This window comes from Mirounga leonina, unplaced genomic scaffold (genome assembly GCF_011800145.1).
Source record: "Mirounga leonina isolate KUSES-001 unplaced genomic scaffold, KU_Mleo_1.0 Mir_151, whole genome shotgun sequence".
NCBI lineage: Eukaryota > Metazoa > Chordata > Mammalia > Carnivora > Phocidae > Mirounga > Mirounga leonina.
Genome location: NW_023270377.1, coordinates 48,560,959 through 48,577,336, shown reverse-complemented (window position 1 = coordinate 48,577,336; position 16,378 = coordinate 48,560,959). Strand labels below are relative to the sequence as shown.

At 37.8% G+C, this 16,378-nt stretch overlaps 1 pseudogene; it reads left to right on the top strand.

Annotated features, from left to right (window-relative positions):
- Positions 1-13,827: 13,827 nt before the first annotated feature.
- On the top strand, positions 13,828-15,285 carry LOC118011793 (annotated as a pseudogene).
- Positions 15,286-16,378: the final 1,093 nt, after the last annotated feature.

Sequence of the window (16,378 nt, the reverse complement as noted above, 5' to 3'; positions counted from 1 at the left end):
CTCACCTTCACTCTATTCTTTTCTCTAGATCAGCATCTAGTTTGTTCTTTATATCATTTACCACACACAATTAGTCATTTTTACTCACTTGTTTTCTTGTTTTTAGTATATCTCCTCCACTAAACTTCAAGCTTCCTGAAAGCAGGATTCTTTTCTTTGGTTCATTCTGCATCACTAGAGCTTAGCTCCTAGTATATTCCATGTAGGAAACCAATAAATATTTATCAAAAAAAAAAATGTCCTCTCCAGATGAGGACTGAAGGGTTATATAATCCTACTTCAAAAAATATTAAAGAGTTGGAGGTATAAGGCATCATTTACTTATCTGAGTTTCTAGAAATTTATATATATTTTACCATTTTAATTAAGTTTTTAATTTTAGTATAGTTAACAGTGTTACATTAGATTCAGGTGTACAATATGGTGATTTAACAATTCTGTACCTCACCCAGTGCTCATTAGGATAAGTGTACTCTTTAATCTTCATCACCTATTTCCCCATTCCCCCAACGCCCTCCCCTCTGGTAACCATCAGTTTGTTCTCTATAGTTAAAACTCTGTTTCTTGCTTTGTCTCTCTCTCTTTTTTTTTTTTTCCTGTTCATTGCTCTTTGGTTTTGTTTCTTAAATTCCACATATGAGTGAAATCATATGGTATTTGTCTTTCTCTGACTTCACTTATCATTATACTCTCTAGCTCCATCTGTGTTGTTGCTAATGGCAAGATTTCATTCTTTTTTATGGCTGAACAATATTCCATTGTGTATACACACACACACACACACACACACACTACTTCTTTATCTGTTCATCTATTGATGGACACTTGGGCTGCTTCCATAATTTGGCTATTGTAAACAATGCTGCAATAAACACTGGGGTGCACGCATCCCTTTGAATTAATGTTTTTGTATTTTTTGGGTAAATACCCAGTAGGGCAATTACTGGATTGTACGATAGTAACATTTTTAACTTTTTGAGGAACATTCCATGCTGTTTTCCACAGTGGCTGCACCAATTTGCATTCCCACCAACAGGGCATGAGTGTTCCTCTTTCTCCACATCCTCTCCAATACTTCTTGTTTCTTGTATTTTTATTTTAGCCATTCTGACAGGTGTGAGGTGATATCTCATTAGTTTTGATTTGCATTTCCCTGGTGATGAGTGATTTGCACATCTTTTCATGTATCTTTTGGCCATCTGTGTGTCTTCTTTGGAGAAATGTCTGTTCATGTCTTCTTCCCATTTTTAAATTGAATTATTTGTTTTCTGGGTGTTGAGTTGTATAAATAATTTATATATTTTAGATACTAACTCTTTATCAGAGATGTCATTTGCAAATATCTTCCATTCTGTATATTGTCTTTTAGTTTTGTTGATTGTTTCCTTTGCTCTGCAGAAGCTTTTTATTTTGATGAAGTCCCAATAGTTTATTTTTGCTTTTGTTTCCCTTGCCTCAGGAGACACATATAGAAAAACATTGTTGTGTTCAGTGTGGGAGAAATTACTGCCTACGCTCTCTTCTAGAATTTTTATAGTTTCAGATCTCACATTTAGGTCCTTCATCCATTTTGAATTTATCTTTGTGTGTGGTATAACCTAGTGGTCCAGTTTCATTCTTTTGCATGTTGAAGTTGAAGAACACTTTTTCCCATTGCATATTCTTTCCTCCTTTGTCAAAGATTAATTGACCATATAAATGCGGGTTTATTTCTGGATTTTCTATTCTATTTTATTGATCTATGTGCCTATTTTTGTGCCAGTACCATACTGTTTTGGTTACTACAGCTTGATAATATAAATTGAAACCTGAAATTGTGATACCTTCAGCTTTGTTTTTCCTTTTCAAGATTATTTTTGCTATTTGGGGTCTTCTGTGGTTCCATACAAATTTAGGATGTTTGTTCTAGTTCTGTGAAAAATATTGTTGGTATTTTGATAAGGATTGCATCAAATGTGTAGATTGCTTTGGGTAGTATGGACATTTTAACAATATTTGTTCTTCCAGTCCATGAGCATGAAATATCTTTCCACTTGTTTGTGTCATCTTCAGTATATTTAATCAATGTTTTATAGCTTTCAGAGCATAGGTCTTTCACCTTTTTGGGTAAATTTATTCCTAGATATTTTATTATCTTAAGTGCAACTGTAAAATGGATTGCTTTTTAAATTTTTCTTTCTGTTGCTTCATTATTAGCATATGAAAACGCCACAGATTTCTGTATGTTGATTTTGTATCCTGAAACCTTTTTTATATATATAGTGTCATGTTGTCTGCAAATAGCAAATATTTTACTTCTTTACCAATTTGGATGCCTCTTATTTCCTTTTTCTTGTCTGATTGCTATAGCTAGGACTTTCAGTACTATGTTAAATAATAGTGGTGAGATTGGACATCCCTGTCTTATTCCTGATCTTGGAGGAGATGCTCTCTGTTTTTCACCATTAAGTATGGTGTTAGCTGTGGGTTTTTCATATATAGCTTTTATCATGTTGAAGTATATTCCCTCTAGACCTACACTGTTGAGGGTTTTTTATCATGAATGGATATTGTACTTGTCAAATGCTTTTTCTGCATCTGTTGAAATGATCATATGATTTCTATTCTTTCTCTTGTTGATGTGATGTATCACATTGATTGATTTGCAAATATCAAACCACCCTTGGCATCTTGGGACTAAATCCCACTTGATATGGCAAATGATTATTTTATGTATCATTGGATTTGGTTTGCTAATATTTTGTTGAGGATTTTTGCATCTATGTGTGTGTATTTATTACCATTTTGTTGTCTTACAGTTGTTTTTGTAGTTCCTCTTGTTCCTTTCTTCTCTTGCTTTCTTTCATGATTAGTTGGCTTTTTTAGTGAAATGTTTGGATTTCTTACTCTTTATATTTTGGGTATCTATTTTTTTTAATCAGTAGTTACCATTTGGTTTATATATAACATCTTCTGCATATAGCAGTCTATATTATGATAGTTACTTAATTTGAACTCATTCCTTACTCCTCTCCCCTCCATATTTCATATATGTGGTATCATATTTTACATCCTTTTATTTAGTGTTTCTCTTGGCTGATTTTTACAGAAATAGTTTTTTTGCATTTGTTCTTATTTTCCTTACTCTTACTTATAGTTTCTTTTTTTCACTCTCAGAGTCCCCCTAAACATTTCTCGTAGAGGCTGTTTTAATGCTAATGAATTCTTTTAACTTCTGTTTATCTGATAAACTATTTCTCCTTCTATTCCAAATGCTAGCCTTGCTGGGTAGAGCATTCTTGGCTGCAGATTTTTCCTATCAATCAATCTGTTGTATCTATCAATCTATTTATATTTATTTTAAAGATTTATTTATGAATAGAGAAAGAGAGAGTGCGAGTGAGTGGGGAGGAGGGACAGTGGGAGAGGGAGAGAGAGTCTTAAGCAGACTCTGCACTGAGTGTAGAGCCCGACATAGAGCTTGATCTCACAACCCTGAGATCATGACCTGAGCTGAAATGAAGAGTCAGATGCTTAACCTACTGTGTCACCCAGGCGCCCCAGATTTTTCCCTTTTGGCACTTTGAATGTGTCATGCCACTCTCTTCTGGCCTGCAAAATTTCTGCTGAAAAATCAGCTAATAGCCTTATGAGGGTTTCCTTTGTATATAGATGTCTTCTTTTTTCTTGCAACTTTTAAAATTCTTTATTACTTTTTATTTTTTTTTGCCATTTAATTACTGTGTGTCTTAGTGTGGCTCTCCTTGGGTTGAATTTGTTGAGAGATCTTTGTGCCTCCTGAATCTGGATCTCTGTTTCTGCCCCCAGATTTGGGAACTTTTCATTATTATTTCTTCAAATACATTTTTCCCCCTTTTCTCTTCTCCTTCTTGGATCCCTCTAATGCAAATGTTATTTCACTTGATGGTGTCACTCAGTTCTCTAAATCTATTTTCATTATGCAATATTTGTTTATCTCTCACCTCTTCAGCTTGATTGCTTTTCATTACTCTATCCTCCAGGTCACTGCTATGTTCCTTGGCTTCCTGTACCCTACTATTTATTCTATTTTCTTTTTAATTTCATTTATTGAGTTCTTTATCTCTTATATGTTATTTCTTTTTTCTCTTTGTCAAGAGCCTCACTGATGTCCTCCACCCTTTTCTGAAGTCCAGTGAGTCTCTTTATGATCATTACTTTAAATTCTCTGTCAGGCATAGTTCTTATTTCTGTTAGACATAAAATCTTAGATCTCCTGCTATGATTTTGTCCTGTTCTTTCATTTGGCTCATAGTCCTCTGTCTCCTCATTTTGTCTACCTCTCCATGTCTCTGTGTTAGGAAAGTCACCTAAGTCTTCTGCTCTTGAAAATAGTGGCTTTATGAAGAAGAGGTCCTGTAGTGACCTGCAGTAAAGTGTCCCCTGTTCACCAGAACCTGGCACTTCAGGGAAGTCTCCAACTATGTGTTGCTTGTGTCCTGCTGCTGTGTCTGAGTTACTTTTTCTTTCATTCCAAATGTCTGCATTGATCCTCTGCCTATTGTGGGCAGTGCTTGCTCTCTATGGTGTTAGTGAGTCCCAGGCAGTCCTGCTCTGAGGGGGTGTTACCACAGGAAGGCTTGGGTTTGGGGTGGCAATGTTAGGAAAATCTGTGCTGAAACACTAGTCCTACGCCAGATCCCCTGAAGCACAGAGGCGAGGGTGGTGGGGTTGGGGGTGTGGTGGGGGGCTTGCATAGCATTTGTGTGCAGGGTGGCTGTGCAGGGTACACATGCTGTGTTGGCAAAGTTTGTGCTGATCCCAGGGCAGAGGCCAGTTGGCTTGGAGTGGGCAGAGCACACTGCTAACAGGTTAGATAGGAAGTGTCTGTTTAATGTTGACTCCAGCAGGTGGCTGTGTTTTTATGCTGGGGTGTGGGGATGGAAAATGGTGCCTACCAGCTCCTTTGTTCTCAGAGAATTCTCCCCAACAGGCTCTGAAATCATTATAAACAGATCTTACTTCAGTTTGCCCCAGGCACTGTGTAAACTGTCCCTTCTATGTTGTCTCTCTGTGGGCTCTGTGTCTCTTAAAGGGTGGGGACCCAGGTATCACTGGCCCTCCTGGCTCTCCCAGTGCTGAGTCAGCTCATTTTTTTTTTAAAGATTTTATTTATTTACTTGAGAGAGAGAGAATGAGAGAGAGCACATGAGAGGGGGGAGGGTCAGAGGGAGAAGCAGACTCCCTGCCGAGCAGGGAGCCCGATGTGGGACTCAATCCAGGGACTCCAGGATCATGACCTGAGCCAAAGGCAGTCGCTTAACCAACTGAGCCACCCAGGTGCCCGAGTTAGCTCATTTTTAAAGCTCCAGGCTTCAAGTCTGGCTGGTTATACAAAGTCAGGGAATTCAACCCCTCTGGTATTCATAGCCAGATATTATGGGTTTGTCTTTCCCATGGGGGCTCCTTGGTGCAAGGGAGGACCATTTCTTTCCCCCTTTCCCCTAACAGTGCCTGTAGCTCCCTCCCTCCTGTGGGCAGCTCCAGACTATCACTTCTGCCCTTCCTAACCTCTCAGGTGCAGTTTCTTCTCTACATTTAGTTGTGGAGTTTGTTCTGTTAGTTTTCAGATCACTCTTGGTTTATTTACAGGAATGTGAGTGATATCTAATTGTGAACGTGGGACAGGGTGAACATAAGGTCCTTTTATTCCACTATCTTCTCAGGCTCCCAGAAATTTATGTATTTAAATCAATACTGCATGATTGAGACAAAAAAGTATAATGTGTTTGCTCTAGATTTTTCTTCCTTTTCTACAGAGTGCAACCATGGAAGGACTTCATTATACAGTATTTTTGTGTAATGAATTGGCTTCATTACAAAAAAAGAAATTTAAAATGTTAGCTTGTGTATCACTAAGTTATATGAATTATGGCTAAATGAATTTTTATAAAATTTCAAATCCTCAATTTCCAGTTTCTAGAATTGGAGCAGCCTAAATTAAAATATAGGATATATATCATATATGATTAATTTGTTGCCTTGGTGTACCTTAATTATGTGAACTTAATTAAATCAGCTTATGTTGTCCCTAGGACAGCTGAAATCAAGGTATTAAAAGAGGCCCACACAACAGCTAGTAGGAGAGATAGGCCTGACCAATAAGCACAGTGGACAGAGGAGACAGGTGGTTTCAGTATGAATGCTACATCAAGAATTATAAGGGCAGGGGTGCCTGAGTGGTGGAGTCAGTTAAGGGTCTGACTCTTGGTTTTGGCTCAGGTCATGATTTCAGGTCATGGGATTGAGCCCCGTGACTGGCTCTGTGCTGAGCGTGGAGTCTGGGATTTTCTCTTCCTCTCCCTCTGCCCCTCCCATTCATACATGCTCGTTCTCTCTCAAATAAGTAAATAAATCTTAAAAAAAAAAAAATAGTAAGAACAAATGCTCCAAACAGTGGGTTTTGATTTGAAATCCAGCTGTTCCTCACAGGGATGGTATAGCACAACTAGGGTTATTTATTCAATCACGATCTGTAGAACAATGCCAGGAGGTCAATTGATTTATAATAAATACTGGAAAAATGTCCAAGTTTTTTTTTTTTTTTTGTATCTGAGCTCTTATTTTTATTTTGCTTTTACAATTACTATCATTAAATAGGAACTTTGAGATAATTATATTTCTTCCAGAGAAACAAGTTTTGTATAAATCATTGAGAGAATGTTTGACTATATTTAAAGAAAATAATGTAATCATTTAAAAATTTCAAAATTGAGAGAAATCAATACTAGAAATTTTCTTTAAGCTTGGACATTCGTGTACTAATTAAATTTCAAAGTCTAAAGAAGTGAGCAAATTTTTCTCTTGAGTATTTTATGAGTGTCTATTGCCTATATTTTACAATAGAGCCAACAGTTTTGGGTTTAAATCATATCAATTTGGCCTTTGTTTTGTTTTAAAAATACATATGACATTATAAGTGGCAGACAAAGGTCTAAGGATAAAATACAACTATTATGTTGGACTACTGCCACTTTAAAAAATAAAAAGAAGAAAAATGGTCTTGTGGGCTTCCCAATAAAAGTTATTTTTAAAGGTTAGAATTTGAAGCTGAGTTTTATTTGAAGATTTTTTCTATAATATAAAATTATCAGGGTTTTAAATCTCTAAAAAGGAAGCAATTCTGTGATGAATCATTTTAAATGTGATCAGTGTTTTAAAAAGTAGGTGCATTCACCATTTATATTATAGATAGTTATGTATAATCAGGATAGATTATACATAACTGCACATTTGAGTCTCCTGGAAACTGAGGAATCTGCCAGTGAAACTGAGGAGTTCCCTGGCATTAAGAAAACCAAGCAGATATCTAATAATAAAATAAATTCAATTGTAGGCAATGGTTATGATGTGGGTACTCTTTCAGCTATTAAAATTCATTTTGTTTTCATTAATGATCTTGGCATTTATATATGGCTGTAAGCTCATGCCCTCCAACTCATCTTTTCTAATTAAATACTGTACCACTACCCTTTCTTAGTCTCCCTATTTTATCTTTTGATCTTGTAAAAATCATGTTTGGATTAATTTTCTTCTTGTCTATTTTTTTCCTTTTAAAAGTATTTTTTAAATACTTAAAATTTTATAATATTTAAAAATGTTTTTGGTAATTTCTCTCTAATATTTCATGAATATAATATATCTAAATCTTTTAAAAGACTAAAATTATTTTTGGATTTTTGATCCTATAATTCTTTAACATCTGTTTTATGCAATATTAAGATGCCATCAGGGCTGTAGATGACTATTTGAAACCTTGTTTATTGACATTCCCACTTTCAGAAATGCATTCAGATGTTCATTTTTAAGTATTTCAAATATTTTTCTTTTACATAGGATCAAACATGACAACTTTTCCATAAAACTAGTTGTTTGAAAGCAACAAATATAGACTTCTGTCTTTTGCCATTAGAAGATTTCTTGCTCCTTTAGTCAGGTAAAAAAGATTTTACCCCCATCTTTATCATCTTCTTGCATCATCAGCAATAATGACCTCTAGAAAAGCATCTGGGATAGAAGGAGATAAAGCAGTTTTCTTGCGATCCATTCCTGTCCCGCCAAATAAGGACCCAGTTCTGAGGAAGGAAAAAAGGCAGATGACATGGTCTATGGTATTGAACCTTTGGGAAAATTTTGTCCATATTTGCCCATTCATTTGCTAGAAAAAGAGTCTGTGAAGGAATGGTCTTAGCAATGGTGTCCCTCATTTAGGGTTGCTTTTGGTGAACAAGCCTACAGTTAATGGATATATAAATAAGGACTCCAAGAAGAATATCATACAACTCTATAGAGTACAAAATGAAGATGTTCCATAGTTTGAACACTCACAATTCTGTATGTTAATGCGCCAACTTCATTAAAAAATAATCTATAATTCTGGGCCAGAAATTGAAGGATAGTTACCCCATGGAAGGACTTAGAGATGCGTATAGGATATCTGAGACCTTTTTCTGCCTTGCTAGAACTTTTTAATTGCTTATATGCTTAAGATCATTAGTAAAGCTTGGTATTTTATGAGATATCTGATATGTAGGAGTCTGCCTGAATAGTCAAGTCATTTGTGTTAGTCTAGCTGCTGTGATAAGCCAGGCTATCTTTCAGATTCATGAAAAAGAATGGCTAAGGCAGTTTTGGCCAGAAAAAGGAGGGAATGAAAAAATCTGGTAAAAATCTGATGCTTGGGTAACTGCTACTTATTCTTATGAAGGGGAGAAAAAAATTGAGACACATTACAAGGGAAAATCTTGCCAATGAAATTAGGAGGAAATAGATTTAGAACTGGAGGGACTGGCTAGGTGGATTGACAAAGAGTGTGATACAGGGGAAAAGATAGCAAACATTTTTTTCTTTGGCTCTTGCTGGCAGCACTGTTGGGGGAAAAAAAAACCAGACACTCTGATGAGCAGGAGATAACAATAGGAAAAACTTTAAGGCTGAATTTTCTTGATACTGGAAGGTTCCTTTATGCCTCTATGGCTTTGTAGTGAGATGTCCTTTTCATTTACGTAGTAATACCAGTAAATTCAATGTTTGTAAAACCATACAGCCAGTAACAGGTTAGGGTGATGTGACTAAAAACACCAGGAGTAATCTGATAAAGAATTTAGGCATTTTACCAAGAAATACTAGACAAAGGCTATTGAGTTATTTTTGGTCTGGATTCCTCTATTAATGATCAAGGAGTGTACTGGGTTGCATACTGTCTCCCCAAATTTATTTCCACCCATAACCTATGAATGTGATCTTATTTGGCAGTAGATTTATATGTAAAGAAGTTAACAAGAGGCAAAACTCGATTAGGGTGGTCTCTAATCCAATGACTAGTATCCCTACAAGGAGAGGGAGATTTGGACAGACACACAGGAGGGTAGGCCATGTAAAGATGGAGACAGAGACTGGAATAATGAATGTATCAGTAAACTAAGAGCACCAAGGATTGCTGACAAATGCCAGAAACTAGGAAGAGGCAAGGAAGGATCCTCTTCTAGAGCCTTCAGAGACAACATGCCCTTACCAATACTTTAATTTAAGGCTTCTAGCCTCGAGAAAAGCAAGGGGATAAAGTTCTGTTGTTTTAACCCACATAGTTTAGAAATTTGTTATGGAAGCCTTAGGGAAACTAATACAGGGGCTATGTTGCTAATTTTCGGTTCCACTAAAAGGAAGGAATCTTTTGTCTTGACAGTTAATCCCCGAGTGCTTGTAAAATTCTGCAAGCAGATAAATCTGGATATTGTTACAGTTAATTGTTACAGTGGATAATGGCAAGGGGTGACCAGAACTCTCCTGAAAGGAGTTTCTATCCCACCGACTCTCCCACCCTTAAATGAAATAATTCTTCCTAAGCAGTTGGAATGTGACAAATACATGTGACCTTAACTTCCTTTATCATGACTGGAAAGACACACCTAATTAAATGCCACTGATACAGATTGTCCTATGTGTGATCTGGAGTGCTCCCCAATCTTAAATGCTTTATGTAATCTAATTCTTAGTAAGTCAGGAGAATATTCAGGAGGAAGTCATGACTATCAGGCTCAGTTGCTGTGTGGAGGGTACATGGTGGATAAAAGATCCAAGTCACATAAAGGAAAGGGCATGAGGAGGAGACATGCGAATATGGAGAAGGAAATGATAACTGACTTAACTGAAGGAGTCTGTTTAGATGAGTTTTGAAGAACAGTGTACCCACTCTTACGACTTAAAACACCATGGCAATTTCATTCTATTGTATTGTAGTCTAGAGAAATTACAATCTGATTACAAGAATTGTGAGTAAGAATGAAAAGTATTTGGATAGAGTGGCTGAATTTATCCTCATATAAAGGCCTAGAATCTGAAAATGTTGTCTAAGAGGCTGAGATCAGCTTGCACAACCTATAATGAAAGATCTTGGGCCTTTTGCATGGTTTGGGTGTAGTGGTCTGGGGCGTGGTATACAAAATTTCTTAAGTCTGTAGATGAGAATGCTCAGTGATGATTCTCTACTGGGAGCATTTTGGCAGTTCAGAGCCATTTCTTTGACATCATCTAGAGGTATGTCACAACAAAGTAGTTGCTACTGACAACTACTGGGTAAAGGCCAGAGATGCTGGTACGCTTCTACAATGCACAGAACAGCCCACCCATCCCCAACAAAGAATATTCAGCCCTAAATGTTAATAGTGCTGAGGTTGAGAAAGCTAGATATTTAGTAATCCCTACGGGGAATATGAATGTTGTCCTTAAAGACCTGAATGTGAAACTGGGAGAGTTGGAAACACCATGATGGAGGCATTCAAGATAAGGGTTATGTAATAAATTGCAAAGTTTGGCCAAATAGATCATCTGGTGGTTATGACACTTCTTTTTAAGTGCATAATGTGGACGGTTATTACACACAAAGAAGAATGTTACTGCCTCAAACCCCCGGTCCTGGGAGTTATTGATTAAACTTGCCCTTTACTCAGTTTTACCTCAGCTTCACCTAGTAATCTGGACTAGAGAGCACATGTCCCATGTGGACAGAAAGACCTAGGTAACCATGCGAGACGTCCCTGTTTGTGCTTTGTCTCTCTCCTCCTTGTTGCATCTCTGAAATTACTAGTTAAGCTGGATACTGGATAAAGGTTCTGATTTGTGTGAGTGTGATTCGATGATATGTTCCTTTTTATTAGCTCAGCAACCACAATTGTTTATTCTGTAGTGGCACCAACAATCATCAGGATGAAGTTGGTTCTTTATCACTGACCTATTAAGATAAAAATGAATTACCATTAGACATGAGGATGGGAATGCATGCTTATCCTCCTGAGAGAAATTGTGAACATTTAAAAGCAGATATTTCATTTTATGTGAATGTACAGGAAGCACTGGGGAAAAATACATGCTTTTTAATAGAAAATAGTTTGTACCTGATACTAATACAAGACCTTAATTATTTTGGATACATGAATCTTTTTTTGTGTGTTTGTTTTATTACAAAAAAAACCCCAAACACACAAAAACTCAGCTACAAAACTACCATTTTAAGATAGATCTGCCTTATAGTTTGTAGATGTTTTTATATGAGATTTTACTTTGAGACTTTGTGTTCCATTCTTGCCTTTTACTAGATGAAGATGGAGATAGGGATGAGGGGATCATTATGAATGTCTTACCACACTTTTCTGACTTTAAGGCTTTGCCTTCAACCAATCCTATGGGTGAATTGAAGAGAGGGTATTAAGATTTTATTTTTTTGTATGAAGAGAGAAGGAAATTTATTTTGTAAAGTGGTAAATAATGCCCAAATTTACCCATTTCAAAAACACTATATAAAGTAAAATTCTGAAGTGTGAAATTAAAGTTATGTTTGCATGGGATTTTTGCAAGATTGTCAAAACCAGATTTTTTTTCTCAGTAATTATTTTTGGCATATAATTTTAATGATATTTAAAATTTCTATTATGAATAACTGAGATTTAATTAAAGACAATCTAATTGGTACTTATAAGCATAACTTTGATTTACACATTCAGAAGATAGTTTTAATTTAAAGTATTGAATTCCCTTTATAGACATTTGATTAGAATTTAGATTAGGGTGATCACATTTTTGATCTGTTCTTATTTGTCAAGTTTTTAAAAGCAATATTTAACTAAATAGTGATAATCATTTAGATTTTCTTTTTCTTTTTTTTTTTTAAAGATTTTATTTATTTATTTGACAGAGAGAGACACAGGGAGAGAGGGAACACAAGCAGGGGGAGTGGGAGAGGGAGAAGCAGCCTTCCCGCGGAGCAGGGAGCCTGATACGGGGCTTGATCCCAGGACCCCTGGATCATGACCTGAGCCGAAGGCAGACGCTTAATGACTGAGCCACCCAGGCACCTCTCATTTAGATTTTCTAAAACTGTTTTTTTGCATATGCCAATAATCAGATTTTAAAGACATAAAAATTATCACTTAAAAAGTTTGAAAATATCCCATAGAGATGATAAACTTTACTCTTATATACATATCAAGTTTTAATTATTTATATCAATGTCTAAAATTTCAGGATTTTTTTTTACTCATTATACAAACATAATAATTTTTTAGTTGTATATTATTATTTTTAGCTGATGGGGGAAAAAAACCTGTTAATACTATATTATTGCTTAACAATACAAAATGCTTTTCTTTTGGGGAGGGAAATTGCAGGTAAAACACATATTCTTTGAAGGTAGCCTGAAATACAAACTGAGTTTTTTTTGCATAAGACTGTTTATTCCAAGTCAAAGAATAAATGGTTGAAAGCGAATCTTCAGTTATCTTCCTATCTTACGATTATCCTGACCAGTGACTAGTTTGAACTAAGTATTTGCTAATAACTTGTCTAGATTTTGGTTTGGAAATCAAAATGCCTGGAAGGAGAAGTTTTATGACACACATTAACAGGGAATGATATTTTTGAGATCCACAAAAATACATATATTCTGCCATTGGGGAGAAATGTCCTGACTCATCATACTATTTTTTTTTTTTAATCAAAATCTAAAGATACTGTGTTTCCAAAAATGAAGCAGTGAACATATAACAATTCAAATGGCAATTCGTCTCAGAGAAAGGAAGATGAAAAGAATGAAGGAGGTTATTTTCCTTGTAATAGAGGCATAGTGCCCAGTTCTCAGAAACAAGCCCATCGTAAATACTTTATAGACTCTACAATTGCTAGTTTTTCTCCTTTTGCCCTTGTAGATTCTTTCTCTACCCTTTTTTGCTCTGCTCTGTGCTCTGGGAAACTACTTTCTTTAAACTGCTTTTACTGAAATCCCTTTCCCCCTGGTTCTGGTTGGATAAGCAGCATGAGAGCTGATTGTGGGAAGAAAAAGAAAGATCAAAGTTAATTATTTCTTCTTCCCTTCCTCTGCCAGACTAAGGTTATGGCAGTGACTGCTCCCTTTGAGGTGTTCATTATCTGCAGCTACAGTCTTTGCTAGCGTCTGGTGACTCCTTCCCCTTCCACTATGAGGCGTAAGAGCTTCCTCCTCTTGCTAGCTCCTGAGTGCGTCCTCATGGCATTCTGGTTCACTGAACTCTGCCTACACCTCTATAAATTATTTCTTCCTTAAACTTGTTTCAACTAACCTCTTGATGTGCCATCTGTTTCCTGGTGGGACTCTGAATGATATAGTAACTATTCTTAATGTAGTTTTTTTTAAGAATCTTTACTATGCAAGAACGAGAGTTCAGTTTTGGTATGTCTTTTACATTTTTATGAAAACCTGTAAATTCAAAATTTTTAGCCTACCCAGAAGCAGCTTCTCGACTCCTTCTCAAACCTGTCAGGTTTAGCCTGCTCTCCTCTACTCCAGTCTCGACCATGACCATCTGGGTGACCCAGAAGTCCTACAAGGTGTCCACCTCTAGCCCCTGGGCCTTTAGCAGCTAACTGGTACATGAGTACGCCTGGCACTGGCATCAGCTCCTCCACCTTTTCCCAGGTGGGCAGCAGTAGCAGCTCCTGGGGGTGGCCTGGGCATGAGTATGGTCGGGGCCTACAGTGGGGCCAGGGACGTGGAGGGCATCAAAGCTGTCTCAGTGAACTAGAACCTGCTGAACTCCCTTAAGCTGGAGGGGGACCCCAACATCCAGACTGTGCACCTAGGAGAAGGAGCAGATCAAGATGCTCAACAAGTTTGCTTCCTTCATCAACAAGGTGCAGCACCTGGAGCAGCAGAACAAAATTCTAGAGACCAAGTGGAGCCTTCTACAGCAGCAGAAAACAGTCTGGAGCAACACAGACAACATGCTCAAGAGCTACATCAACAACCTTTGGCAGCAGCTGGACACACTGGGCCCGGGGAAGCTGAAGCTGGAGGTGGACTTGGCAATATGCGGGGGCTGGTGGCAATATGAGGGGGTGATCAAAGTGCATGCAGACATGGAGAATGAATTTGTCCTCATCAAAAAGGATGTGGACAAAGCTTACATGAACAAGGTGGAGCTGGAGTCCCATCTGGATGGGCTGACCGATGAGACTGGCTTCTTAAGGCAGCTGTATGAAGAGGAGATCTGTGAACCGTAGTAGTTCCAGATCTCGGATACGTCCATGGTCCTGTCTATGGACAACAGCCACTCCCTGGATGGCGTCATTGCTGAGGTCAAAGCCCAGTACAAAGACACTGCCAACTACAGCTGGGCTGAGACCAAGACCATGTACCGGACAAGGAACTGCAGACATTGGCTGGGAATCATGGGGGTGACCTCTGTCACAACGAAGATGGAGATTTCCAAGATGAACTGGAACATCACCTGATTCCAGGCGGAGATCAAGGGCCTCAAAAGCCAGAGGGCTTCCCTGGAGGCCGCCACAGCTGATATGGAGCAGCATGAGGAGCTGGACATTAAGGATGCCACTGCCAAGCTGGCTGAAGCTGCCCTGCAGCAAGACAAGCAGGACATGGTTTGGCAGCTGAACGAGTACCAGGAGCTCATGAACATCAAGCTGGCCTTGGACACTTAGATAACCACCTGCTGCAAGCTATTGGAGGGTGAGGAGAGCTGGCTGGAGGCTGGGATGCAGAACATGAGTATCTATACTAAGACCACCAGCAGCTACTCGGGTGGGCTGAGCTCAGCCTACAGGGGCCTCACAAGCCCTGGTCTCACCCATAGCCTGAGCTTCCAGTCCAGCTTCGGCTCTGCTAGGGGCTCCAGTTAATTCAGCCTTGTCAGCTCCTCCAACACCATGGTTGTGAAGAAGATCGAGACCTGTGATGGGAAGCTGGTGTTTGAGTCATCTAATGTCCTCTTGTCCAAGTGAACAAGCACTGTGGTCCCTACCAACCTCCCCACTCCTGTGGCTACCATAGAGCCTTTGGGGGAAGGAGCTGTGCAGGGGAGTGTCTGGAACAGGAGACACACCTGAGGCTCAGTCTCAGTCCTCAGCCTACGCTTAGGGGGAGTCTACTGCCTTGGGTACTGCCTCTTGCCCATGGCCCCAACTAAAAGCCAACTCAAGTGTCTTTTCCCAAATAAAGCCTCAGATGGCTCTGCCAATCCCCGAAACAAAATGGAACACAAATTATAACAAACAGAAAAGTGGACATATCTTGTATATACAGATTTATGAATTTCCACAAACTTATATACTCAAGTAATCCAGATCAAGAAGCAGAGGATTACCACATCTCCCTAAATCTCCTTTGTGCTACAAGTAACTTATACTCTCAAGTGTAACCAATATTCTAACTTTTAGTTGCATTAGAATCTCTTTTTGAATTTTATATAAAGGGATTCATCCAGCATGCATATTTAGTGGCTGGTTTCTTTGCTCAATATTCTGTTTTTGAGATGAATTCATATTAAGTGTAATTCATTCATTCACATTGCTGTGTAGTATTTTACATAAGTGATTTACCTTTTTATTTTTTTTAGATAGACATTTGGCTTGCTTTCAGTTTGGTGCTATTATGAATAAAACATCCATGAACATTCCATGCTTATCTTTTAGTGAATATGTCTTTCATATCTCTTAGAGATAAACCTAGATGGAACTCTTGAGACTTGGGACAGTTATATATTTAACTTACGTAGATATAGCTGAAGAATTTTCTAAAGTGGTTGTACCAATTTACATTCACATCAACAAACCATTAAAATGCCATTTAATCCGCAGGCTAACCAGTGTTTGTAATAGTCATAGTCTTTCTCATTAAGCTGCCTTGTTGTGTGTGAGCTTGATAAAACATAATGTCTAAAGATCACCAGGAACACACCTAGAGTCAAACTTTATTTAACTTGCTTTTGCAAGGGTGATGGAACAAATGTGGACTTGTAGGTTGTTTCAGTAAAGGATAGCATGGGCTTTTTACAGTGTTTTGGGTTATCCTAGATGATTTTTGAGAAGGGTTCTG